The following is a 26,680-nucleotide window of genomic DNA, read 5'->3' as shown; positions in this document are numbered from 1 at the left end:
GCCTGGAGTGATTTAGGGAAATCACGGAAAACCTAAATCAGGATGGCCGGACGCGGGATTGAACCGTCGTCCTCCCGAATGCGAGTCCACTGTTTACCCCTAGTGAGACAAGCCTCTACATCCTTACATTTGTCCTGTAGCCATCCCTGCTTAGCCATTTTGCACTTCCTGTCGATCTCATTTTTGAGACGTTTGTATTGCTTTTTGCCTGCTTCATTTACTGCATTTTTATATTTTCTCCTTTCATCAATTAAATTCAATATTTCTTCTGTTACCCAAGGATTTCTATTAGCCCTCGTCTTTTTACCTACTTGCTCCTCTGCTGCATTCACTACTTCATCCCTCAGAGCTGCCCATTCCTCTTCTACTGTATTTCTTTCCCCCATTCCTGTCAATTGTTCCCTTATACTCTCCCTGAAACTCTCTACAACCTCTGCTTCTTTCAGTGTATCCAGGTCCCATCTCCTTAAATTCCCACCTTTTGGCAGTTTCTTCAGTTTCAATCTGCAGTTCATAACCAATAGATTGTGGTCAGAATCCACATCTGCCCCTGGAAATGTCTTACAATTTAAAACCTGGTTCCTAAATCTCTGACTTACCATTATATAATCTATCTTATACCTTTTAGTATCTCCAGGATTGTTCCAGGTAAACAACCTTCTTTTATGATTCTTGAACCAAGTGTTATCTATGATTAAGTTATGCTCTGTGCAAAATTCTACAAGGCGGCTTCCTCTTTCATTTCTTCCCCCCAATCCATATTCACCTACTATGTTTCCTTCTCTCCCTTTTTCTACTGACGAATTCCAGTCACCCATGACTATTAAATTTTCGTCTCCCTTCACTACCTGAATAATTTCTTTTATCTCGTCATACATTTCATCAATTTCTTCATCATCTGCAGAGCTAGTTGGCATATAAACTTGTACTACTGTAGTAGGCATGGGCTTCGTGTCTATCTTCGCCACAATAATGCGTTCACTATGCTGTTTGTAGTAGCTAACCCGCACTCCTATTTTTTTATTCATTATTAAACCTACTCCTGCATTACCCCTATTTGATTTTGTATTTATAACCCTGTAATCACCTGACCAAAAGTCTTGTTCCTCCTGCCACCGAACTTCACTAATTCCCACTATATCTAACTTTAACCTATCCATTTCCCTTTTTAAATTTTCTAACCTACCTGCCCGATTAAGGGATCTGACATTCCACGCTCCGATCCGTAGAATGCCAGTTTTCTTTCTCCTGATAACGACGTCCTCGTGAGTAGTCCCCGCCCGGAGATCCGAGTGGGGGACTATTTTACCTCCGGAATATTTTACCCACGAGGACGCCATCATCATTTAATCATACAGTAAAGCTGCATGCCCTCGGGAAAAATTACGGCTGTAGTTTCCCCTTGCTTTCAGCCGTTCGCAGTACCAGCACAGCAAGGCCGTTTTGGTTAATGTTACAAGGCCAGATCAGTCAATCATCCAGACTGTTGCCCCTGCAACTACTGAAAAGGTTGCTGCCCCTCTTGAGGAACCATACGTTTGTCTGGCCTCTCAACAGATACCCCTCCGTTGTGGTTGCACCTACGGTACGGCCGTCTGTATCGCTGAGGCACGCAAGCATCCCCACCAACGGCAAGGTCCATGGTTCAAAGTATTTAAGACTAACTCCCGCCAGAAAACTAACATGGAATGCACACCTCATTACCATCCAACACAAAGCCCGAAACCGACTAAAACTAATAAATTTCGCATGACCATTACACCAAGGCATCATTCACATACAAGAGTGACGTATTTTAACTCTGATATAAATTCGCAAACGACTTTTAACAAGCATAAGCATTTTTAACTACGTGTATTTTACAAATCCTCGTTTATTATTAATTGTTTTTATGTGAAAATCGCCATTATCATCCACTTATGTATCTTTTTATCAAATCATCTCTTATTGTTTGTTACCTTTTACATGTTTTAATCATTTTTCAATACAGCTTTTGTAACCTTTGGCTGTAGAGAGCTTTATCTACTGCCAGCCCGCTCCCGCTGTTAGGAATTGAAATAACAATAAAGAGAAAAACGTAGCAACCTCCAATGCAAAACACTCACTTGAAGATGGCTGAATGATTGTCAGCCGAAATATCGTTGCAGAAGTCAGCATTATCTGGCTACAGTTCCGAAACTTCAAAGAACACTCAAACTAGTTCTCTACCATTCCTCTGTCAAACAGCCTGTGGGAAAAACGAGCAGTCTTTCTGTGCGAACTGTTATTTCTCTTGTTTTATTACGATGATTATTTCGCCCTATGTAAATGGGAGTCAACAAAATATTTGGCATTTGGAGGAAATATCTTGGCAGCGAGAAAAGCGTTTCTTTTAATGATTACTACCCAAAATCATCATATTCATGGCTCTTTACATTACTTCGTGATAATACAACGACATACCCTTCTCTAAACAGCTAGGATCCCACACTGCGCTGGGCTGCTCCAGAAGAGGACGGATAAGAAAAGTGAAAGCAGCCTCAAGCAGAAGATTTGTTGCATCTTTTAAGTGTTCCGGTTATAGAACGCAATCTTTGGTTCGGGATTCCCACAATATTTTCTGCGTGGTGTTTCCAATTTGTGTTATTCCTAAATGTAGGCCCTGGGATTGTGTGAGTTGTCGTGTATCCGAAATGTAACGGAATTTTTTAGTGTACAGGATGCTGCACTTTTTGTTGTTGAGAGCCAGTTGTCACTTTTCGCATCTTGCAGATAATCTGGTGAAATCATTTTGTAATTCATTTCAATATTCTGGTGACTATTAGACGTTAAACGACGGCATCATATGCAAACAAGTGTCTCCTAAAGTGTTATATACACTCCTGGAAATTGACATAAGAACACCGTGAATTCATTGTCCCAGGAAGGGGAAACTTTATTGACACATTCCTGGGGTCAGATACATCACATGATCACACTGACAGAACCACAGGCAACAGAGCATGCACAATGTCGGCACTAGTACAGTGTATATCCACCTTTCGCAGCAATGCAGGCTGCTGTTCTCCCATGGAGACGATCGTAGAGATGCTGGATGTAGTCCTGTGGAACGGCTTGCCATGCCATTTCCACCTGGCGCCTCAGTTGGACCAGCGTTCGTGCTGGACGTGCAGACCGCGTGAGACGACGCTTCATCCAGTCCCAAACATGCTCAATGGGGGACAGATCCGGAGATCTTGCTGGCCAGGGTAGTTGACTTACACCTTCTAGAGCACGTTGGGTGGCACGGGATACATGCGGACGTGCATTGTCCTGTTGGAACAGCATGTTCCCTTGCCGGTCTAGGAATGGTAGAACGATGGGTTCGATGACGGTTTGGATGTACCGTGCACTATTCAGTGTCCCCTCGACGACACCAGTGGTGTACGGCCAGTGTAGGAGATCGCTCCCCACACCATAATGCCGGGTGTTGGCCCTGTGTGCCTCGGTCGTATGCAGTCCTGATTGTGGCGCTCACCTGCACGGCGCCAAACACGCATACGACCATCATTGGCACCAAGGCAGAAGCGACTCTCATCGCTGAAGACGACACGTCTCCATTCGTCCCTCCATTCACGCCTGTCGCGACACCACTGGAGGCGGGCTGCACGATGTTGGGGCGTGAGCGGAAGACGGCCTAACGGTGTGCGGGACCGTAGCCCAGCTTCATGGAGACGGTTGCGAATGGTCCTCGCCGATACCCCAGGAGCAACAGTGTCCCTAATTTGCTGGGAAGTGGCGGTGCGGTCCCCTACGGCACTGCGTAGGATCCTACGGTCTTGGCGTGCATCCGTGCGTCGCTGCGGTCCGGTCCCAGGTCGACGGGCACGTGCACCTTCCGCCGACCACTGGCGACAACATCGATGTACTGTGGAGACCTCACGCCCCACGTGTTGAGCAATTCGGCGGTACGTCCACCCGGCCTCCCGCATGCCCACTATACGCCCTCGCTCAAAGTCCGTCAACTGCACATACGGTTCACGTCCACGCTGTCGCGGCATCCTACCAGTGTTAAAGACTGCGATGGAGCTCCGTATGCCACGGCAAACTGGCTGACACTGACGGCGGCGGTGCACAAATGCTGCGCAGCTAGCGCCATTCGACGGCCAACACCGCGGTTCCTGGTGTGTCCGCTGTGCCGTGCGTGTGATCATTGCTTGTACAGTCCTCTCGCAGTGTCCGGAGCAAGTATGGTGGGTCTGACACACCGGTGTCAATGTGTTCTTTTTTCCATTTCCAGGAGTGTAGATCAAGAACAGCAGAGGTCTTATAAAGTTCCCTTGAAGAATCCTAGATATGGCTTTTGATCTACGAGATAGTTTGCCGTCCATGATTGCGAACTGTGCCGTAGATATATATGTGGATCAAGGCAGGTAGGAAGATATAGTATTTCTCAACTTCGGAGAAGCATTGGACTCAGTACCAAAGTTATGCTTATTATCAAAAGTACTGTCGTATGGGGTGTCAAGCGAAGTTTGTAACTGAATTAATGATTATTTGTTAGGGAGGACGCAGGAAGTCATCGGGGAATGAAGAGTCATCGAGAGACTATAATTGAATTCTCTGATTATTACTTTTTTGTAAATGATGAAAGTCTATATGTGGTGAATGCAGCTTGCCGCTAACTCGGTGTAATGTTTTGTCTGTACAGAAGTGTATCTGTCGCCTTTATTGCTCTTTCACTCTCACACAGAAATGTTCTTTATCTGTATACAGTTTAAACTATATTAATTACTTGAAATCAGCCTAGTAGAATCTCTGGTGGAGCCCTTCGTCTTAATATTCAGCGGCTGGCTTGCTAGAAAAGATCTTTGCATTGGTTATTATTATTAAGCGCTGCATTCAGTTGGGAAAATCGATCGTTTGAACCATTCGTTCAGTTTACGACAGATCTAAAATTTCAGATGTAGACGAAGCCTTTTTGGACGATTTCTAAACTCAGAGATTGCAGGCTCTCTTCGTCACAGCTGAAACTTCCCAATTAATTACAGGGCCCAGACAATCATCAATGATTCAGACAGAGAACTCATTCGTCATTCACTCTAGAATAAAATGTTCACAAACCTTATTTCAGAGCAAAATTATATTGATTCATTTCCATACATGTTCCGTTTGGTGTTGGTTCCAAGTCTCTTCCAATTTGCTTGTACAGGCTTATCTTTCTCTTTACTATCGCGCTAGCGGCACAAACTATACTCTTTCCTAGCTCGCTTTAGCGCGAAGAAGAATAAATAAAACTCTTTGAGCAATCCGATAATCTTCGAACGAATACCTCCCGAAGCTGTTCCTCTCTCTCTCTCTAGCTATAATAACCATGGAGCATACATTTTCGTACCTCTGTTGTTCCAAGGAATAAACGTACTAGAAAAATACCTTGGCGTCGACGAGCTGTCGGCGCATATATTACTAGGAAATCTGATCAGATACTTTTCAAACGTAAATAAATGTGGATGATTTAATTGACCATTATTAATTATTGCGTGATAGAGGGTAATTTTCCAGTGGGGAGATGACAATGCCCCTCGCAGCGAGCGAAGTTTGTGAGCTCAATTTTGATTCACCGAACACACTTCGCGAGCTATCTATTAGCGTGGATAACCCGGAAGTGATGATTGTCAGTCCTCCGACTGAAAGGGACTATTATGTTTGAGACAGACGAAGAAAAGAAATGTTGAAGACAGAAGAAATGAAGAGACAGGTACCGCGGCTGTATTGCTTTTACGTGCATCTAGGTGTTATGTTTGCTGTGCACAACCAAGGAAGATGATCTTTTATGAACTGATGTCAGGGTCTACCCATTCGGGAACTTTCTTAAGCAGGGAAACCTTGGAAAACCTCTTAAGCTTAGACCCCCAGCCTACGGTACATAGAAGATAGGAAAGCCTATAGAAGAACAAAAATAATTTTGAAATCCATCTCTAAAGGAAAGACAGGGATCAATTTGTATCACAATTTGGAGAAGAGTGGTTTGTGCCTCTAGCACAAAAAAAAAAACGTTTTACAATAAATAACGTGAATTCGCGTTTTACAATCTTGTTTCTTGTACAATATCTTGCGGTGCTAAACTCCCCCGGGTCTTGCAGGTCCCCGAAGTCCACATTTGTAGTCGGTCTTCTACGCGGCCCACTCTGTAGTTGATCTTCTACGCGGCCCACAATGGGAAGATTAGAAGGAACAGGGATACTCGAATTCACATGCAACATTCATTCCAAAAGAATTAGCAATGACCAAAAGGGAAACTCTTCCTGTAAGAGAACTGATTAGGTTGCACCGTCCAAGATTCTCCTTTTTGAAAGCAAAATCCTTATGGCTTCATGGATCCTTTTTGTTACGACATACTTCACGGAATTCAACGATTACTTAATGATGTTGCCAAAAGCATCATCCGGTTTTTTCGTTTGAATACTCTTTTTTACTTTGCCTTCCCACTTGTGTTTATAAGTCCAAAAGTTTTCACAGATTTTCTGTCACTGATTTGTTCTTCGTAATTTAAAGGATTCATGTAACTTACTATAGATTGCGATTCAAATAATCGAATAATGGAAAGTGTAGTTCATTTTATACCAAGACATCATCCATATTTCCTTGATAAGTCATATAATTTAGCTATACTCAAAACCTTTTATTTTAAATACATATATTTTTACGTTTGAGCGCTGAAATGTAAAAGTTATTATCATTGAGAAATGCGGATTCACCTCTTTCATTTACTCTCTGATTCATACGGTGTTCATCCATGCTCATATATGGAAATGGATTTTTCACAAAAAAATCTCAAACGAACACGAACCATTAAATTACTACTGAATCTATGAATATTTACTTTCTTTAATCATTCATTAATAAATTAAAAACTCTTAACTTCTAATTATAACACCTATTCCTTTTAAAGTGCAACATGAATCAGTTTATCCTCGCGTTTGGTGCGAGTCTCTTACAAAGCATCTCTGTATCGTCTATATCGATTTTAATTCTCGCGCCGACGTCAACTGTTTTGCGCGGGAAATTATCTTTGCGGCGTTAACCGTCACTCACAATTCACTACCACAACACATTCCTTCACACGTTTACACATCTAAGCGTTCACGTGAGATTATATATGAATATTCACTCAGAACCTCTTTAGATTATTCAGCGTCATTTGCGTGAAACATTTCATTTTCTTGAAGTTCAGTCAGATCCTTAATCATTCTTGATGACATTAGCAATGCTAAAGTCTTATATTCACCCCAACACAGGTGAAGCCTATCTCCACTATCTTCTTTACAACACTCGATAATAATAGTTAGTCACTATTTCTATACTCTATGTTACTGATTAACTATTTCAATTTAAAGGTTTTTATCACTACACACAGAGTTTATGGTTATGTTTTTTACAAGCGTTCATTTCTGTCACTCGGAACACTATTACTCACTATCTTCTAATCTTCATTATACTTTTTTAAGTCGTTATGAGAAAATAACCCTTTTATTTTGTTCGATCCCGGGTATGCTATGTCACGACCAACAATGGGAAGAAGTATGGGCTTGTGGAGGGTTCGATCAAACCTCATTTCAACATGCGATCTATTTCTTTTTGAACTTGAGCCTTTAACCTCCAGGGAACAGGATAGAAAGTTCTACAATATGTTTCATGCGGCTTAACGTAGAGATGGCATATGTATCCCTTAATAACCCCTGGCCTTTCGTCAAACACGTTTTCATACGCTAATAATAATTCTTTGAGCTGCTGCTTCTGATCTTCAATAATGCAGTCAGATTCATTTAATTTCTCATACACTAATTGACCGAAATCCCCTTTGACTTGGACCTCATTATTTACGTGTTGTTTAGAATTCTGTGCAGTCCTGATTACTTGCACGCTGATCCCACTATCATATTTTCTGGTAAGGCTTTCCCTTTTCAACAAGTCCAACTCAATTTCTTGTTTATTTACATTTAACCAAATTTTTCCTGTTTTAAAATCTATTCTGCATCCGTATTGACGTAGGCTGTCGACTCCGATAATGCAGTCTACCACCAAATTTTTCACAACAAGGAATGTGCTTAATATTGCTACATTTCCTACTTCTACACTAAGTAGTGACTGCACTTTTACATTAGCCGATCTGGCCCCAACGGCGCCTATTATTCTCCAATTTTGAACTGGAAAAATTGGTACTCGTCTTATATTTCTGATCTTGTTGAATAGAGCCTCCGAAATAACATTCGTGGTTGCAGCTGTGTCTAAAACCGCCGTTATAGGTACAGTCTCCAAAATGACTTGCACTTCGGCTACTGCCACCTGTTCCTTATCCTCATCTTTGGGTTCTAAGTCCTCGGTCAATTCATCTGCCAGTAATCGTCCATCATTGTACGTTAGCATTGGTACACATATCCTGTTGCCCCTCAACCTATTGTTGACCGCTCCTCCGGGGCACGAGTGGGTCCTTACTAGTTTGTTGGATTTTGATTCGCCTGGTGGTTGACATCATCCGTCACTTCGGTAATCACCGGTTGATTCGTAGATGTCCGTCCCCACTGATGTTGGTTATTTGAGTTTATTCCCCCCGGTTGGTTCCACTTTCTATTACCGTTATTGTTCCATGCTTGCGGTCTGAAATTCCTTTCGTTCCCCCATACGGGATTGTATCGTTTCCCATTCCTGTTGTTCCTTGGATAGCCCCTCGCAAGACTATTGCTGGTATTATTGTTGATATTTTGAGGGGTTTCTCCACTATTTATCGATCTCTGTGCGTTCCCTTGCCTACCATTTGGCGGAGGTTCTATCTCCCTATATTGGAATCTATTGTTGCGGGCTTTCTGGTTGTTCTCTTCTATAATGTCTATATGATCTAAAGTCGTGAGGAACGACTCCAAGTCTTTATCATTGCCGTAAATTAATTGATTCCGTATACTAGTTGGTAGTCTTGCCTTAAGTATGTTTATTATATCTGGCAAAGGCATAGGTCTGTCCCAATATCTAGTTTTATTTATATATTTCTCAAAATACTTCCTAAGGCTTCCTTTCGAAAAAGAGAAAGGCTCTGGGTAGAGCACCTCCTGCCTTAGGCGTTCCTGTACCCCTTCTGACCAGAATTTTGCTAAAAACGCTTTCTCAAAATCGTCATAGGTCGAGCAAACAGACGTCATGTCCGAGGCCCAGATCGCCCCCGAACCTTGTATATACCCAGTAACGAAACTGATCTTCTGCCACTCCGACCAATTTCTGGGTAGCACTCCTCTAAAACTCCTGATAAAAACAATCGGATGGACCCCCCTTTTGTCAGTGTTAAAAATCTGAAATTGCCGATGCTTTATCATTTTTTCTTCGGCATGGCACAGGCTTTCGTAATCTCCGTCCGATAAAACTTCGCGCGAACAACTAGCTCGTGGCAATTTAATATTCGAGTTACTCACACAAGTCGGTATCGTGTGCGAATGTGCAGTAACTGGCTCTATAGTCGCTGGCAACTTCTGCTGCTGGCCGGTATTCATTTGTTCTGAGCCTTGTTGTGAAACGCGTATCGACTCTGCTATCGTTTGTTTCCATTGCTCAAAATCAGCACCTAACTGCTGTCGCACTTCCTCAAGTCCTTTCGCAAACAAATTCTCTTCCTGTTTGCCGCATAGACTCTGGAATGCTGCTTTAACATTTTGCTCAACGTTTTCACACATTAGCCTTTTGTTTTCTAATGTGATTTCGGATAGTTTACCCGTTAATACATTAATTTGGTGGTCTATAACGTCCTGACGTTCTGTCAGATGTTCCACACTTTCCTTTAAGTTCGTCTGCGTACGTGCCAATTCAGGAAGTTGCGCAATTGCACATGACATGGCATCTTGCTTCTGTACTAATTGCGGAACCATTTCCACCTGTTCCCGTACGGTGTCTATCTTAATAGCCACATACTCCTTCATTTCTACACGTACGCGGTGAGTAGATTCCTCACATTGAGCCTTAACCAATTCTATTTGTGCAGTTAATTTTCGTTCCGTCTCTTCGGCCTGATCTTTAAGTTCCTTTGTCTTCGCCTCTATCCGCTGCTCTAATTCGGAAAAACTGTCGTGTAACTGCTGCTTAATCTCAGCTTTCAGATTTTCCTGCCCCTCATTAACTGAGGCTAACTTCGAATTCAAATCATTTTGCCCCTCGGTAACTGAGGCTAACTTCGAATTCAAATCATTTTGCCCCTCGGTAACTGAGGCTAACTTCGAATTCAAATCATTTTGCCCCTCGGTAACTGAGGCTAACTTCGCGTTTATGTCGATTTTCATATTATTCATGCTCTCGGTTATCATCTGCATCTGTCTCATGATAATTACTAATGGATCTAATCCATGTTGCATACCTGCTGTTACATCTCCAGCCGTGTCTACAGGGCGTTCTATTACGCTATCTGTAGCGATCGGTTCTACCACACTTCTTACTACATCACTATCATCCGTGCTCATAGCTGAAGGCTGTTGCGTGTTGCTCTGCTCTGCTTGACTCATCTTAAACATTGCCCTAGTTAAAACCATATAAATATTCTACAGTCAATATATATATATATATATATATATATATTTCCAAGTTAAGTTGTCTCGTCGTAGTTCACATGAAACAGAGAACAAAATTATTTTAACAACGTCCAAAAACGTGTCCTGTCACGGATTGGCCATTATAATTGAATTCTCTGATTATTACTTTTTTGGTAAATGATGAAAGTCTATATGTGGTGAATGCAGCTTGCCGCTAACTTGGTGTAATGTTTTGTCTGTACAGAAGTGTATCTGTCGCTTTTATCGCTCTTTCACTCTCACACAGAAATGTTCTTTATCTGTATACAGTTTAAACTATATTAATTACTTGAAATCAGCCTAGTAGAATCTCTGGTGGAGCCCTTCGTCTTAATATTCAGCGGCTGGCTTGCTAGAAAAGATCTTTGCATTGGTTATTATTATTAAGCGCTGCATTCAGTTGGGAAAATCGATCGTTTGAACCATTCGTTCAGTTTACGACAGATCTAAAATTTCAGATGTAGACGAAGCCTTTTTGGACGATTTCTAAACTCAGAGATTGCAGGCTCTCTTCGTCGCAGCTGAAACTTCCCAATTAATTACAGGGCCCAGACAATCATCAATGATTCAGACAGAGAACTCATTCGTCATTCACTCTAGAATAAAATGTTCACAAACCTTATTTCAGAGGCAAAATTATATTGATTCATTTCCATACATGTTCCGTTTGGTGTTGGTTCCAAGTCTCTTCCAATTTGCTTGTACAGGCTTATCTTTCTCTTTACTATCGCGCTAGCGGCACAAACTATACTCTTTCCTAGCTCGCTTTAGCGCGAAGAAGAATAAATAAAACTCTTTGAGCAATCCGATATTCTTCAAACGAATACCTCCCGAAGCTGTTCCTCTCTCTCTCTCCAGCTATAATAACCATGGAGCATACATTTTCGTACCTCTGTTGTTCCAAGGAATAAACGTACTAGAAAAATACCTTGGCGTCGACGAGCTGTCGGCGCATATATTACTAGGAAATCTGATCAGATACTTTTCAAACGTAAATAAATGTGGATGATTTAATTGACCATTATTAATTATTGCGTGATAGAGGGTAATTTTCCAGTGGGGAGATTACAAGACGTGGAAGTAGTTTTGGGTGTACCACAGGAAGTGTTTTGGGTCCTTTGCTGGTGGTGTTGTATATTAATTGTCTTGGGGTCAATTTTTATAGTAATTTCAGACTTTACACAGATGATGCAGTTATTTGTAATGAAGTACAGTCTCAGAGAAGCTGCACAAATATTCAGACAGATACTGAACAGATTTACAAGTGGTCCAGTGATTGCCAACTTGTTTCAAACGTTTCGAAATGTAAAATTGTGCCTTCCACAAAATGAGAAAACGTAGTAGCCTCAATTCGAGTCTATAAACTCATACAAATACTCGAGTGCAACACTCTGTACGGATGGAACAATCACGTATGCTCATTCGTGCGTAAAACTGCTATCAGACTTCGGTTTATTGGTAGAATACTAGAGAAATGCAATCACTCTGCAAAGGAGATTCCTTACAAATCATTGTGCGACCGATCCTAGAATATTTCTCAAGTGTTTGGGATCCATACCACATAGGACTGATGTGGGATATTGAACGTATACAGAGAAGAGCAACACGAAAAGTCACAGGTCCGTTGGATGCAAGGGAAAGTGTAACAGAGTTGTTGGAAGAAGTGAACTGGCAGAAAATGGACGTAAACTACCCCGAGAAAGCTTGCCTACAAAGTCTCAAGAATGAGGTTTCAGTGATAACTCTAGGAACGTACACTGATCAGACAGAACATATGGCCACCGACCTACTGTCGATATGAACCCGTCCAGCGTCACGTGGCAAGGAACGACTGGTAGTCAGATACACTCACGGTGTATCAGTGAGCGTACTATCCATGTGTAGAATGGGGAAGGCGCGTGATTTATCTGAGTGTGATGTCGGACGTCGTAGGCTGAGCAGTCTGTTCAATAAGACAGGCGGCGAACTGAGACGGAAAATAACATCAGACAGCGGGTCTGCACACACAGTGCACCAAACATTCCTACAGTGAGTCTCCTCGGCTGACGACACCTGAGTGTGCCAATGTCAATAGCACGACGTCGACAGCTACAGCTGAAATGGGCGCGTGAACACCGACACTGGGCGTTAGCGCGGTGACAGAGCGTTGCATGGTCTGATGAATCCCGATACCTTCTTCGTCGAATCCGTCGAATCCATCGCCTCCCAGGGGAACATCTACTTGACACCTGTACTGCGGGACGGAGACAAGCTGGCGGCTGCCCATTATGCTCTGGGGAACATTCCATGGGTCTATTGGAGCTCGTGCAAAGCAGCGTGACGGTCAAGGAGTATCATACATTGGTTGCAGACCAGCAGACCATGTACACTCCTTCATGACGATCATGTTTCCCGATGGCATGGCATTTTTCAACAAGATAACGCGCCATGTAGTAAGGCCAGGAGTGTGATGGTATGGTTCGAGGAGCACAGAGCACAATGCCGACTTCCAGTTTATGTGCTGCCCCCCCCCCCCCCCCCCGAACTCAGCAGACTGACCCCAATCGAACACATCTGGGACGTGATCGAATGTGGCGTCAGAGCTCACCCCCCCCCCCCGGAATTTATAGGAATTAGGTGACTTGTGTGTGCCGATGTGGTGCCAACTACCTCCAACGAGCTACCAAGGCCTCATTGCTTCCATGTCACGTTGTGTCGCCGCTTTTATACAGGCCAAAAGTAGACATACCGGCTGTTAGACAGGTGGTCGTAATGTTCTTCCTGATTATCGTGATACAACACTGTACATATCGCTCCTATAGGTTCGTGAGGACAAGATCAGAATAGTCACAGTACTTACAGGGGCATCAAACAGTCATTCATCGCGCGCTCTGTATGTGAATGGGATAGGAAAAAGCCTTAATAATTGGTAAAACGGGACATACCCTCTGCCATGCTGAGTGTAGAGTGCTTGTGTGTAGATGTAGATGGCTGGGGGCCGGCGCGGAGCCTTGTGGCGCCGGCGACGGCAGCAGCGAACAGCAGCGCCTCTGGCGGCAGCGCGGGGAAGCTGCCGGCAGGCGGCCGGTGGGCGCGGGCAGGTGAGGCGTGCAGCGCCAGCCAGTGCGACCGCGGCCGCCCAGGTGTCAGCTACAGCAGCGCCGAGGCAGCGGCGGCGGGGCGACGAGACGCGCGTGTGTTCGAGACCGTCCGCTCGCCAGCTTGTCGTGTTGTTGTGAGGATTGTTTTCGTGTCGGGAACAAAAAAAAAAAAGAAAGGATTTGTGTGCCGGGTGATTCCGCGCGCGGCTGGGGCGATCCGCCGGGACAGGACAGTGCGGCGGTTAGAAGAAGAAATAGCAGGAGCGGAGGAGGCGGCCCGGCGCGACACGGCACTGCCGATAAGGAGCGTCGTTATCGAGATGACGGCGCCGGCTTATCTGGCGATAGCGAGGTAGAGGCGCAGAGGTAGCGAGAGGCCCAGAGGTAGCGGGGCTGCCGAGGTGCCCGTGTGTGCGGCGGTGAGCGATAGTGCGCGCCACGGGCAGGCTGGCGGCCGACTGCGGGACGCCGACGCCGACGCCGACGCCTCTGGACGCCGGCGGCGCGCCGCTGCTCTTCCTGCAGCTGCACCAGCGCCACGACGCCGCCTCCGCGTTCCTGTAAGCCGACACTCCTTCTCTTCACACATATACACCGACACTTCGTGACACACTGATCTGCGGAGAGTGCTAGCGCGTGTTCAATGGAATCTACGTCTCCCAGTATTCGAAGCCAATTAATTAAGTCTCACACTGCCATACCACTCACAAAATATTCGTGACTGTACTCTCCGTTTCTTTTTCCAGTACACGATAAGCGCTTGTGACGTGTTGTTTGTTGAATCGCGGGCCTCTGACACAATTTCCAGAGGATGCCTCGTTTTGCTTGGGGAGGTTTGCAGCGGGGTTCGCTATACGTCCGAGGCTGAAAAGGGACCGTATCGGAAGACCTGCATCAGTCTCGGATAATATGAAATTTTATTCATTAAGTGCAAAATCACTTTGACGGCAGCTGTACTATTTATTAGTAACACATGCCGGCCTGGGACTCGAGCCCGTATTCCCACATATCGCGAGCAGCCGACTTAACCACATCGGCTATCCGTGCACGCTTTCCCGACCGAAACAGACCTCCATAAGCCACGCTGTCCACATCCCCTAATACCACAGTATGTGCTTCTTGCAACAGGAAGAGACAATGTTATCGTGTTTTTGTCCCGTCGAGACTTGTAATACACTTTTTTTTGTCTGTCTGAAAGACACTGTTTAGTAAAATACAGACACTGTGAACTAAAATATTTGTGTTTTATACTATGTTTATTTAGTTGCAACGCGTCTCAGTTGCTGGGCCACTGGCAGATGACATTAACACCCACACGTCTCTGAACCTCGGAGTTAAGATTATAATCAAAGTGTGGGCATATTCTAATATAATCAAAACCCTTCTGACGATGAGCCGAAGGTCGAAACGCATCGTGACAAATTAGTCTTTCTTCAGTAACTTTATTATCTGTTTACATAGCAGTTGCACAGTACGTTCATATAGTTTTTGGCTGGGTTCAATTTCAGAACAATAAAAATGCAAGCTACATTTGCCATTATCTGCATTAATATAAAAAGTGGACTAAAAAAAACAAGTGCGATGTTAATGCAGATAGTGGCGAGTTACATATATAAACTGCGTATTCACAGATACGAGGTAGTTTGTACCTAGTTGAAACGGATCGGAATACATTGTTAAACTGAGTTGTAAACAGTGACGAACGCAATAGAAGAAACCGCTAAAGTGATTGAGGTTGTGTGCAATACAGACTGTTAGTGTTAATGATAATAACAAAACGCATTCAACATAAAACGATGCGTGTTTTGTGACGGGCAGTGGTATTATGAAACCTAATTTTAGTTTTAGAACTACAGACTCGCTAGAGGTTGACACGACAACAGAAGAAAAGCATGTTCTCCATGATCGCTAGTAAGGCCTGTCTACTGGTGGCCGGTCAACTCGCGTGGTCAGAATTACGTCGTAAAATGTGAATCTGAGTAACCGACAGTGCCTGGCACACGCGAGGTTAAACTCACATCCTTACCGCTTACGACATTCGACAATAGATATGCAGGGATGGAAAGTGAGGGGGAGCCGTCTATTGTGTGATCATTGTAGACGGAAGTCTATTTGAGGTCTAGCATGTATGCACAAAAGTGGGAGAGGATAGTGGGGAAGGGGGATAAAGGGGTAGTAGCTTGGGAAAAAAAATTAAGTCCCAGAGCTAATTGCAAAAACGATATTAGGGAAGACGGATTTGGACCACAAGCGTCTAGCTATTGGCGTAGAACAACGACTGAAAATGTGCTTCGTGTATGATAAATGTTCTGATTTCCCAAACAGCACTCCCTTTCCTTAAAGGAGTAATAATACTGACAATTTAGATGCATTGCTATTACAGTGGTTTCATACCTGCAATTGTCACAGTAGTATTTGCCGAGTCCCTACACCATTTTTGGCGGCCCTCGGACCAACATATCCAAAACACCTTTTCGGACCAAAATACCGAAAACACCTTTTATAGTCTACATGTGGCACCGTTGGAAGCATCTATGTTTGGTAGAGCAGACACACATCTGCCAAAGACAGACGCGGTTCGTTGCACATGGGCTGCAACGGGTACCGTCACAGTGCCTTAAGATTCTCAGTAGAATCTAGTTACTTTCAACTCCTTTTTTTTCTTGTTACGTTGTCTGAAAAATCAGTGTAGTGCAGAGTGCGCCGTCAGTAGCACCACAAAGTTCCCTTCAAATTATTTGTTTCAACGGTGTAAATCTCGATTGGTTAGCCAACAAGTTTGTACTAGTAGGAACATCATATGTTTATACTTCTGTACAACCATCTCCGCAAAAGGAAGGCTCCACTTCGCTAAAGTGTTATGACTCTATTACAAAAATAAAGTAAATATAGGAGTGCGAAAAGTTTACCTGTTTGCTGTCCAGATAATAAGTTAGCTGCTCTGCTTCCACATTGGCACAAGACGGTATACTACGCGGTATGTTACGAGCTACGAATTATAAATCTGAAAATATTTTAAGTACAACAATATCGGCCTGGCGCCTTTGTCGTGCGAAATCACCATTTTAACGCTATCTGTATTTGACTCTTTAAGCATGTTGGAGAATTAAACAGTGTTTTAACGCCGACCGCAAACAATTTTAAAGTTACCACTGGAGTTTGTGAAATGAGCTGCTCCAAAGTAGTGGAGTGGAAAATCAATCGCTGTGCGGGGTATAAGAAACCAAACGAGACGCGCCTTATGCTGTGTCCTGTTTGTTCGTTAATGCCACGAACTTTCACTGCCGGCTGCCGTCATGTGTTTCAACCAGGTGTGTCTCTCACCCACCACGCACACTCGCGACAGAGGACTATACGCGAATTTATTACGTCTTTTCTCTGAGAATAAAACCAGCTCGCTTCGAAATTTCACAAAGCTTCACCGCCAGAGCCAGTTCAATGATAATAAATCAATATGTGTTGTTACACCGATACGTCAGGAATAGGCTTTTCCTTTGCTGCTCATCATTAGGCAGCGTATGATAGCTGCGCCCGCTATTTCGCCGTGCAACGTTAAAAGGACTGCGGGCCGCATGTTGGTGAGCCTGCTTTCGTCTGCCTACTGTACCGCGTATCTCAGTGTAAACACAAATACAAAATTCACGTCACGTTTCTCTTATCACCCTCTCGCCTGACGAGCTATAAACGAGAACTTATGCAACCAGGTGCTCCCATTCAAGCAAAATTAATTCAAACTAGTTTGCTTCACAGAATATTTTTTTCTCTTTTTACCCTGAGCACCGCATCAACAAAAACGCTTTTTGTCTGTCTCAGATAAACATTTTTGTCGGTTCGGGCCCCGCGTGAGAGTAACAAGTAATTATAAGCAGTGTTCACTGCACGCTAAAGATTTTCTTCTCCTTGTAATATTCCAGTATTATGCAAGAACAGCACCGTTCAGCCTCATGATCATGCTAATTCGTATTTCAGTGTAAGTGCCTAAATTTTATAAAAACTAATTATGCGTCGTTTGTATTGTTACCATTGAAAGCGCCATTATTACGAAAATATTATATAAATTTCTGACTTTTTAACGTATTGTTTTGAGCTTTGCTTATCACTTAATTTTTATTACCAAGCACTGCAACTGCTTTTTTTTTCTAATTTTTACCTTTCACAGTTGCGCGCTCCTATTAAAATAATACTTTGATTCACCTATTCTGCACTATCCTTGATTTTTTTAAAACAAACTTTTCTTAAAGGATACTCCGCGCCTACTTTTTGTAACCTATAGCTTTTTACTTTCCTGCTGTCTAAAAATTTATAGTTCTCCTTTTTTGCAAGTTTCACTTTCATGACAACTGCATTGAAAAATTTTGTGTTCTAGTGCTTCAGTATTTATGAGTTTCGTTCCTCGCACGATTGTAGACTTAATTTTGAGCCTAATACTTCTATTCACCTCTTATATTTAAGTACGTCGTCGTTCGCCCGGATTGGTAAACCACTCTCTACTTACTAGATTTTACAATCATTCATTTCCAAGACGAATAGTTTCCTGTAAAGAAAATATGTATGAATTATTTCTTTCTGCAATTCAGTTTTACGAATAGGGATTCGGTATCTTCTTAAAGAGAATGAGACACATTTTCTGTTTATATTTTTTGAGTATAAAAGCTGTCACTGTCGTTTCTTACATTGTTCTTCAGAAATATAGCATTTTCAGCGTGCGACGTGACTCTCATTTCGAAATGGGAGAGTTTACGAAAACAGTTTTTTAATTATTCATGATTTCTTATAACGCGAGTTCGTCGAAAAGATCCAGTAGCGAAGCATATGTAGGCGCGCTAATTAATGTTTGCAGTATGTGTTTTACAGTTAGCGAGAACACTTCGCAACGCAAGATAATTTGTCCCTTTCGTTATTAATGTATTCATAATCCCTTATTTTTCAGAATAATTATCGAGTCTTGCATGGTGACAGTTTCAATGAGTCATTCGTTAAGATCTCGCAGACATAATGTTTAGATTTTGCTCTATCTGATAAAACCAAGTGTGACATCGACTCTAACGCTCTCGCAAGAGACTAGTTGCAACTGTGGAGATCCGTAGATGTCATAAACAACTTGCAAAACTGTCGTATTTTCAACGTCAAATTTATTATTCTACTTCCATTAAATTCAGTTTCACAGCAATGACTGTATTAGCGCTGTGGTGCAACCTCAGGCATACAGATACTACTTTCTCTTGGCATTTCTTGCATTAAACATTTTCTTGCATTAAATTTTCTATGCCCTAAAAGGGCATTTTTTCCTCCACTGCTTAAATTTTTTTATAAGAGTTTGTATCTTCTGTTTCCTTCTCCAAATGTCTCCCCTGCACAGTATATGTGCTGTTTTATTATGTCTGTATCTGTTCTCTTCCAACGTTTTGTGCTTCTTTGATGTTTCGTCTCAATGATTTGGATACGTTCATCATACTTCTCTCCTAAAAACTGTTACTTATTACCATACACAGCAACTGCAGCAGCACAGTCTTCCTGTAGAACATTGTCCTTATCAAAAACGCTGGTTTTATCTCTGACGACTATTAAATCGGATCTCTTACCTGCTATTAAGTGTTTTCGAAATATACTCTGCTAGTAAACCACAGAATGTGTAATTCACAGCAATTTTCGTTGATAATAGGTACAGTTACTCTACTAATTTCATTAGTGATGCGTCTTAGACATCTCCTTCTCCTTCTATAAGGCAGCGTTTTTAATTTTTCGGAAAATTAAGTGTTTCCGTCACTTCTTTTATAGAGTGAATACAAACTCCATAAAATTTTGGAGATAGTTGGATATTTCCTCTGTATTTCTGTGTAAAGGATCTATGGTCTCCAGTAACTCGTTATTGGAGAATAGTGTAATTATTCGATTTGTTAATCTTTGTTTCTTTGAAAATAACTACGCAATAGTGAAAAAGCCTGTAATATTCAATCCCTATAACGCGGAAAGATCCATTTTCTCACACGTGCCTATTCACGGGGGTAAAACTGCAGCGATGCGTTTACCTTGCCTGCGAGAACCGCTCAGCATACAGCAGTTGACGTTCTTCCATTGTTTTCAGTAGACTCATACACGAGGTGCATATCGCAAACTCTTCGTCAGTAGATTTTTCCAAACTGCTGTGTATCACTGTCAACGTGAAAGTAAAATTGCCGGAAAAAATTGTGCTCTACAGCAGTTATTGCGAGTGAGTGGAACGAGTTACCCTGTACACTGGATTGCGTTGACATTTTTAAATTACCGTTGCGGAAATTTATGAGTATTTTCTGTGCCCATTTTGCTCATAACTCTGAAATGTCTCTAGCTGTCTTACGAACTTAAAACGTATTCATTTATTTTGAGTCAGAGATAAAAAATATAAATGAAAAACTGCATTGTAGATTTTTTAGTGTTTCGATCTAATTTTCTGAGCATTTACGATTGCGGTGTTATGAATAGTAGAATAATTGACGGAAAGTCATCGAGTAAAATCAGAAGTAATATCTGTCGTTCCCTAAGGAACTGTTGTTCTCTATTGTTCCTGATCTACATAAACGATTTAGGAGACAATCTGAGCTGCCCTGTCAGATTATTTGCAGATGATGTTGTCATTTACCGTTATGTTATGTCATCAGATGAACAAAACGAATGGCAAAATGATTTTGATAAGATATCTGTACGGTGCAAAAAGTGGCAATTGCCTCTACATCATGAAAAGTGTGATGTCATCGACAAGAGCAGTAAAAAGAATTCACTAAATTTTACTTACACGATAAATCACACAAATTTAAAGGCTGTAAACTCAACTAAAAGGATTTACAATTAAGAGTAACTTAAACTGGAACGATCAGACAGATAATGCTGTGGGGAAAAGCAAACCAAAGAGTGCGATCTATTGACAGAACACTTAAAAAATGTAACAGGTCTATTAAGGAGACTGCTTACACTACGCTTTCCCGCCCTCTTCTGGAGGACTGCTGTTCAGTGTGCGATCGGCACCAGATAGAACTGACAGAGGACATCGAAAAAGTTCAAAGAAGGGCTGCACGTTTTGCGTTATCGCTAAATAGGGGAGAGAGTGCCGCGGATATGATACACGAATTGAGGTGGCCGTCATTGAAATATGTTTTTCTCTGCGGCAGGACCTTCTCATAAAATTTCACACCAACTTTCTCCTCAGAGTGTAAAAATATTTTGTTGACGCCCATCTAGATAGCGAGAAATGATCATCATAATAGAATAAGAGAAATCAGAGCTCGCGCGCAACGATTTAAGTGTTCGTTTACCCGCGCGCTGTTCGAGGGTGGAACGGTAGAGAAGTTGATTAATGGTGGTTCGGTGATTCCTCTACTCAATTGTTAATTTTAGAGTAGTCATGTCGATATAGATGTAGGTGTAGACGCCGGCCGGAGTGGCGCTACGGTCGCAGGTTCGAATTCTGCCTCGGGCATGGATGTGTGTGTTGTCTTTAGGGTAGTTAGGTTTAAGTAGTTCTAAGTTCTAGGGGGCTGATGACCTCAGACGTTAAGTCCCATAGTGCTCAGAGCCATTTGAAACATGTAGGTGTAGACAGAATAAAAATTAGTTTGTTATCGCAAGATTTATCTTGACATAAGGTTTATGCGTGTTTTTCATATAAAAATGTCGTTTTTTGAACTCCTTATAGCGGCACGTTCTCGTTTTAGACGTCATGAATTAATTGCGAGCGTTCTTTCACATGATCAAGCGCACACTTCGGAACGTAGTGATTAAAGGTTTCTCGTTATTCAGAGCTTTGAGTGAAACTTCCCATAGAAAACTGTATAGTAATGCTCAAATTTTTAACATAAATGTTCCGAGCAACAATGTGTAAGACAATGTTGAAGTTAACCAGCATTAAGAATCTACATTTTTACGCTGTCACTGACGTAATCTGAAAGACTGCTTCACTATGAGGCTCAAATCGCCATACTTAGCTAGAAATTTAAGCATATTTTGTGACTGGCGCCAGCATTATAAAACCTAATTGCCTTGATTTTATTTCTTGTACAAAATCTCGTGTGAATTTGAGAATTAAAGTGCGTCGTTGTTGTTTTTGTCTTTCTCTCCATGTCTCGAGGGCGGCGTAAAATTACCTGTTAAATGATTTGGGCCTGCTACGTCAGGAGCCACGTAAAAAACCGGACACTTCTCAGTCAGCTGTTCCGAGGACGAGGTGAAAAAGCCCCCAGGGCCTTCTGCGGTTTCAGAGAGGTGTCGCAAGCCAAAGCGATCGCTGCGTCACACGGCCAGGCGCGCGTTTGCGATCGTCAATCGTCACGCTCCACGTGATCGCTCCCCGCTGCAGTGTGGGGCAATTTGTCGGGCTGGCGGCGCCGCATCTCGGCGTCGCGCCGGGCATGCTGATCGGAGGGTGGGAAAGGGCTGCGGAAGGCGCAGGGAGCGGGAGCAACCGCTCGATACCACAGGAAGCGGGCTCACGTCTGGGGCCGGGCGGGGATCGGTAGCAAGCTGCTAACGTACAGTTAAACACGACAAAAACCACACTGGCTCCGCAACTGTTATCTGAGTTAAATTACTTGGCATCAAGACCTAACGCTGCGATGCTGTCGTGACAAGTACTGAGTTCCCGCGGGCAACTATCACAGCACTCTGCTTCCAGGGCTACAAGAAATCGCTTTAAACTCTCTGTTTCTTCCAACAAAAATCAAGTAAAACAAGTCCGAAGGTCACGTTGGGCTGGTGCATAAGTTCGTAGTATTTTTCCGTCAGTTTAATAAACATGACTGATAAGAGAGACTTTAGTCATCAATAGCATATTTTCCTTCACTGTTTACAATAGTCTGCCAAAACTGGGGTTGCTGTTGTTGTTGTGGTCTTCAGTCCAGAGACTGGTTCGATGCAGCTCTGTCCGCAGCTCGTGGTCGTGCGGTAGCGTTCTCGCTTCCCGCGCCCGGGTTCCCGGCTTCGATTTCCGGCGGGGTCAGGGATTTTCTCTGCCTCGTGATGACTGGGTGTTGTGTGCTGTCCTTAGGTTAGTTAGGTTTAAGTAGTTCTAAGTTCTAGGGGACTGATGACCATAGATGTTAAGTCCCATAGTGCTCAGAGCCATTTGAACCATTTTGATACAGCTCTCCATGCTACTCTATCCTGTGCAAGCTTCTTCATCTCCCAGTACCTACTGCAATCTACATCCTTCTGAATCTGTTTAGTGTATTCATCTCTTGGTCTCCCTCTACGATTTTTGCCCTCCACGCTGCCTTCCAATGCTAAATTGGTGATCCCTTGATGCCTCATAATATGACCTACCAATTTCTCTTCTCTGCAATTCTATTCAATACCTCCTCATTAGTTATGTGATCTACCCATCTAATCTTCAGGATTCTTCTGTGGTACCACATTTCGAAAGCTTCTTTTCTTGTCTAAACTATTTTTCGTCCATGTTTCACTTCCATACATGGCTACACTCCATACAAATTCTTTCAGAAACGTCTTCCTGACACTTAAATCTATACTCGATGTTAACAAATTTCTCTTCTTCAGAAACGTTTTCCTTGCCATTGCCAGTCTACAAATTGTATCCTCTCTACTTCGACCATCATCAGTTATTTTGCTCCCCAAATAGCAAAACTCATTTACTACTTTAAGCGTCTCATTTCCTAATCTAATTCCCGCACCATCGCCCGATTTAATTCGACTACATTCCATTATCCTCGTTTTACTTTTGTTGATGTTCATCTTATATCCCCCTTTCAAGGTACTGTCCATTCCGTTCAGCTGCTCTTCCAGTCCTTTGCTGTCTCTGACAGAATTACAATGTCACCGACGAACCTCAAAGTTTTTATTTCTTCTTCATAGATTTCAATTCCAACTCCGAATTTTTCTTTTGTTTCCTTTACTGCTTGCTCAATATACAGATTGAATAACATCGGGGAGAGGCTACAATCCTGTCTCACTCCCTCCTCAACCAATGCTTCCCTTCCATGCCCCTCGACTCTTATAACTCCATCTGGTTCCTGTACAAATTGTAAATAGTCTTTCGCTCCCTGGGGTAACTTCTCGATTCCGCGACTGTAGACATCACGTGGGTTTGGGGCGAACAACTCATCGACCGCATTTTCATCCGAAGAGGAAGTACCTTGAAAGCGGAAAAGGTGGAAATCCAAGAGCGCAAGATCAGGTGACTAAAGTGTGTTCGGACTGACTTCCCAACCCTACTCCTGTACAGTGTTTTTTGTTAATCTAGTAGAAAGTAGACCGACGTTATCGTGGAGTAGCATCACTTCACGCAGTCTTCCTGTTCGTTGTTCTTTGATTGCGTCTGCATGATGTCTCAGTTGTTGACAATAAATGCCAGTAGTGATTGTTACACGTCGGAAAAGCAGTTCGTACTATACTACACCGTCGCTGTTCCGCCAGATGCATAACATTATCTTTTGCGGATGCGCGGAAGTCTTTGTACAGTGAGTTGCTTCTTTGTTTGGGTTCACCCATTCCATTCTTTTCCTTGTGTTTGCATAAAAACATAATTTCTGATCACGAGTAGCGGTACGGGTAAGAATGGTCGGTGTTGTTCACGAGCCAAGATGAGCAAACAGAGAGGCACATATGGCTACACCGCTGATTTTTGTGAATTTGGCTTAGAGCTTGCGGTACCTATACGCCCGATTTTTGAACCTTCCCCATTGCATGCAAATGTCGCACGATGGTGAAAGGAACACAGTTCATCACATTTGCCAGTTCTCGAGTGCACTGACGTGGATCATTGTGGAATAATGCTTTTGAAAGATCTTTATCAAACCCCGAAGTTCTTCCAGAACGCAGAGAGTTCTTGAAAAGAGAAAACTATTTTCTCGCAGTGCCCTGTTTTAATGGCATTATCCCCACACATGGTGCAAATGTTTCTAGCTGCCTCTGCTGCTGTGACCCCTCTGATAAACTCAAATGGTTCAAATGGCTCTGAGCACTATGGGACTTAACATCTGAAGTCATCAGTCCCCTAGAACTTAGAACGACTTAAAACTAACTAACCTAAGGACATCACTCACATCCGTGCGCGAGGCAGGATTCGAACCTGCGACCGTAGCGGTCGCGCGGTTCCATACTGAAGCGCCTAGAACCGCTCGGCCACTCCGGCCGGCTGATAATCTCAAACAGAACAATACGTCGGAAATGTTTCGATTTCTCCTCTTGGCACTCCAATTTCTAGTGTTCACAGCTTCACTCGCTATTTCCAAATGACACAATGACGATATGTAAACTCAAATAGCAACAGTGAACTATAAATAAAAAATGACGGATGATAAATAAACTCGTAGCAACTCGAATACCACCATGCAAAACAAAAACCCTACCAGCTTATGCATCAACCTAATACATCTCTACAAATGTCTCTCAGTATGTCAAAATTCTGTTTTTAATTTTAAGTAATGCGCAAGCACGTTACTTTTTTTTTTCTTTGGAAACTAGTAAAATTTTTTTTCCGACGGGAAAAGCGCTTCAAACTTATCTTGTAAACTTTTGGACTCATTAAAATATTTTTAGTTTTACGTTGATTACCAAAAGAACTCGACGGCAACGAATTTTACCAAAGTTGCTTACTACACTGCGTTTGCTTCCCTTCAAAAACGACTTTCTTTGTAATTTTGTCACTACAGAGTTCGCAGTAATTATGATGTTTGAAGTCTAAATCTCCTAAAAAATTCCGAAATATCGATAGAGTTTCCAGGACGGACAAAAATTTTTCTTAATTTTACTTAGAGCAGGGCTAATTCTTTTTATTCAAATCGTCGAAATTTCCCTGTTCAAAAAAGTTTTATACTTGACAACTATCAGGCAGAGCGGTTTGCACAGCGGAAGTGGCAAAACAGTCGGAATCCCCACAGTGGCTCTACAGCTCCCAGTGGTGTAACCTTCGAGACTTTTTTAAATCGGACATTAGGCCGTGTTTCAAGGCAGGTACATGAAAACAGTTCGGCTTGCTGAGCTTGTTTAAGTTTGAAACTGCTCTCTGAGTCTTTATAGCCTCTGATGACGTCTCCAACATTTGGGGACGAAACGTTAGACAGTGAAATGTCCTTCAAACATACTCGTCAAGGACGCAAATACCACCTGTTAGAACCTGCATCCACTGGTATTGGTAGTGGGCGCAGTCCAGCCCGATAGCTGTCAGAATTTAATTCCATGCCTATCATTTTATAAGGTCAGAATGAAATGTTCATATTTTTTTCTGCATGATGACTGATGCTATATAAGTCTGAAATTGTTTAAAACAGTTAAAAAAACTGTTTCAGCCTAACAATTTCGCAGAGTGAATGATTTGTGCTGTTATATCTGATTTAGAGCCTAAGCGCATCTTCGGAGAGAAACATGCGATAAACTTAATCAGTTTGTGTTCTTAATAAAGTAACGTATGTTTTCATAAGCAGTAGAGATATGTATATCGATTAACATAGTCAAATAGATTTTCCATTCGATGAAAATTTGGTTGTTAGCAGTGTTTTTCATTTTTGTCGTCACTACAGCATTTAAAAACGATCATGAGAACTTGTTCTGAACTACCTAGATCCACGGAACACGAGAAAGAACCCAAAACACGTAAACAAAAGAAATGTTATTGAGAAAATATGGTTCACATGTTATGATTCGTATGATACATGAGGCATTTACCGCTTATTCGAATATTTACAGTGCGGCATTTGCAATTAAGAAATGTTGCTGTTTAAAAAAAATTAAATTTTGCATAGTTCTCAGTTATTAACATGTGTCGGCTTGGCACTCCAGTAGCGACACATGTTTAACCTTAGTATTGTTTATTTATTATTATGTTCAGTAGCCGGCCGCTGGTGGCCGAGCGGTTCTGGCGCTACAGTCTGGAACCGCGCGACCGCTACGGTCGCAGGTTCGAATCCTGCCTCGGGCATGGATGTTTGTGTTGTCCTTAGGTTAGTTAGGTTTAAGTAGTTCTAAGTTCTAGGGGACTTATGACCTCAGCAGTTGAGTCCCATAGTGCTCAGAACCATTTGAACCATTTTTTTATGTTCAGTAGACTATTGG

At 42.6% G+C, this 26,680-nt stretch overlaps 1 protein-coding gene across 1 annotated transcript in view; it reads left to right on the top strand.

Moving 5' to 3' along the window:
- Positions 1 to 13,678: 13,678 nt before the first annotated feature.
- LOC126195547 (sex-determining region Y protein-like) overlaps positions 13,679 to 26,680 on the top strand; it is a 402,898-nt gene continuing 389,896 nt past the window's right edge. The window contains exon 1 of the mRNA XM_049934171.1: positions 13,679 to 14,202. The gene's annotated coding sequence lies outside the window, so the exon portion shown is untranslated. The remainder of the gene's footprint in view (positions 14,203 to 26,680) is intronic.

This window comes from Schistocerca nitens, chromosome 7 (genome assembly GCF_023898315.1).
Source record: "Schistocerca nitens isolate TAMUIC-IGC-003100 chromosome 7, iqSchNite1.1, whole genome shotgun sequence".
Classification (NCBI taxonomy): Eukaryota; Metazoa; Arthropoda; class Insecta; order Orthoptera; family Acrididae; genus Schistocerca; species Schistocerca nitens.
Note: the sequence above shows the minus strand (reverse complement) of the source record. Positions and strands in the feature narration are given on the sequence as shown.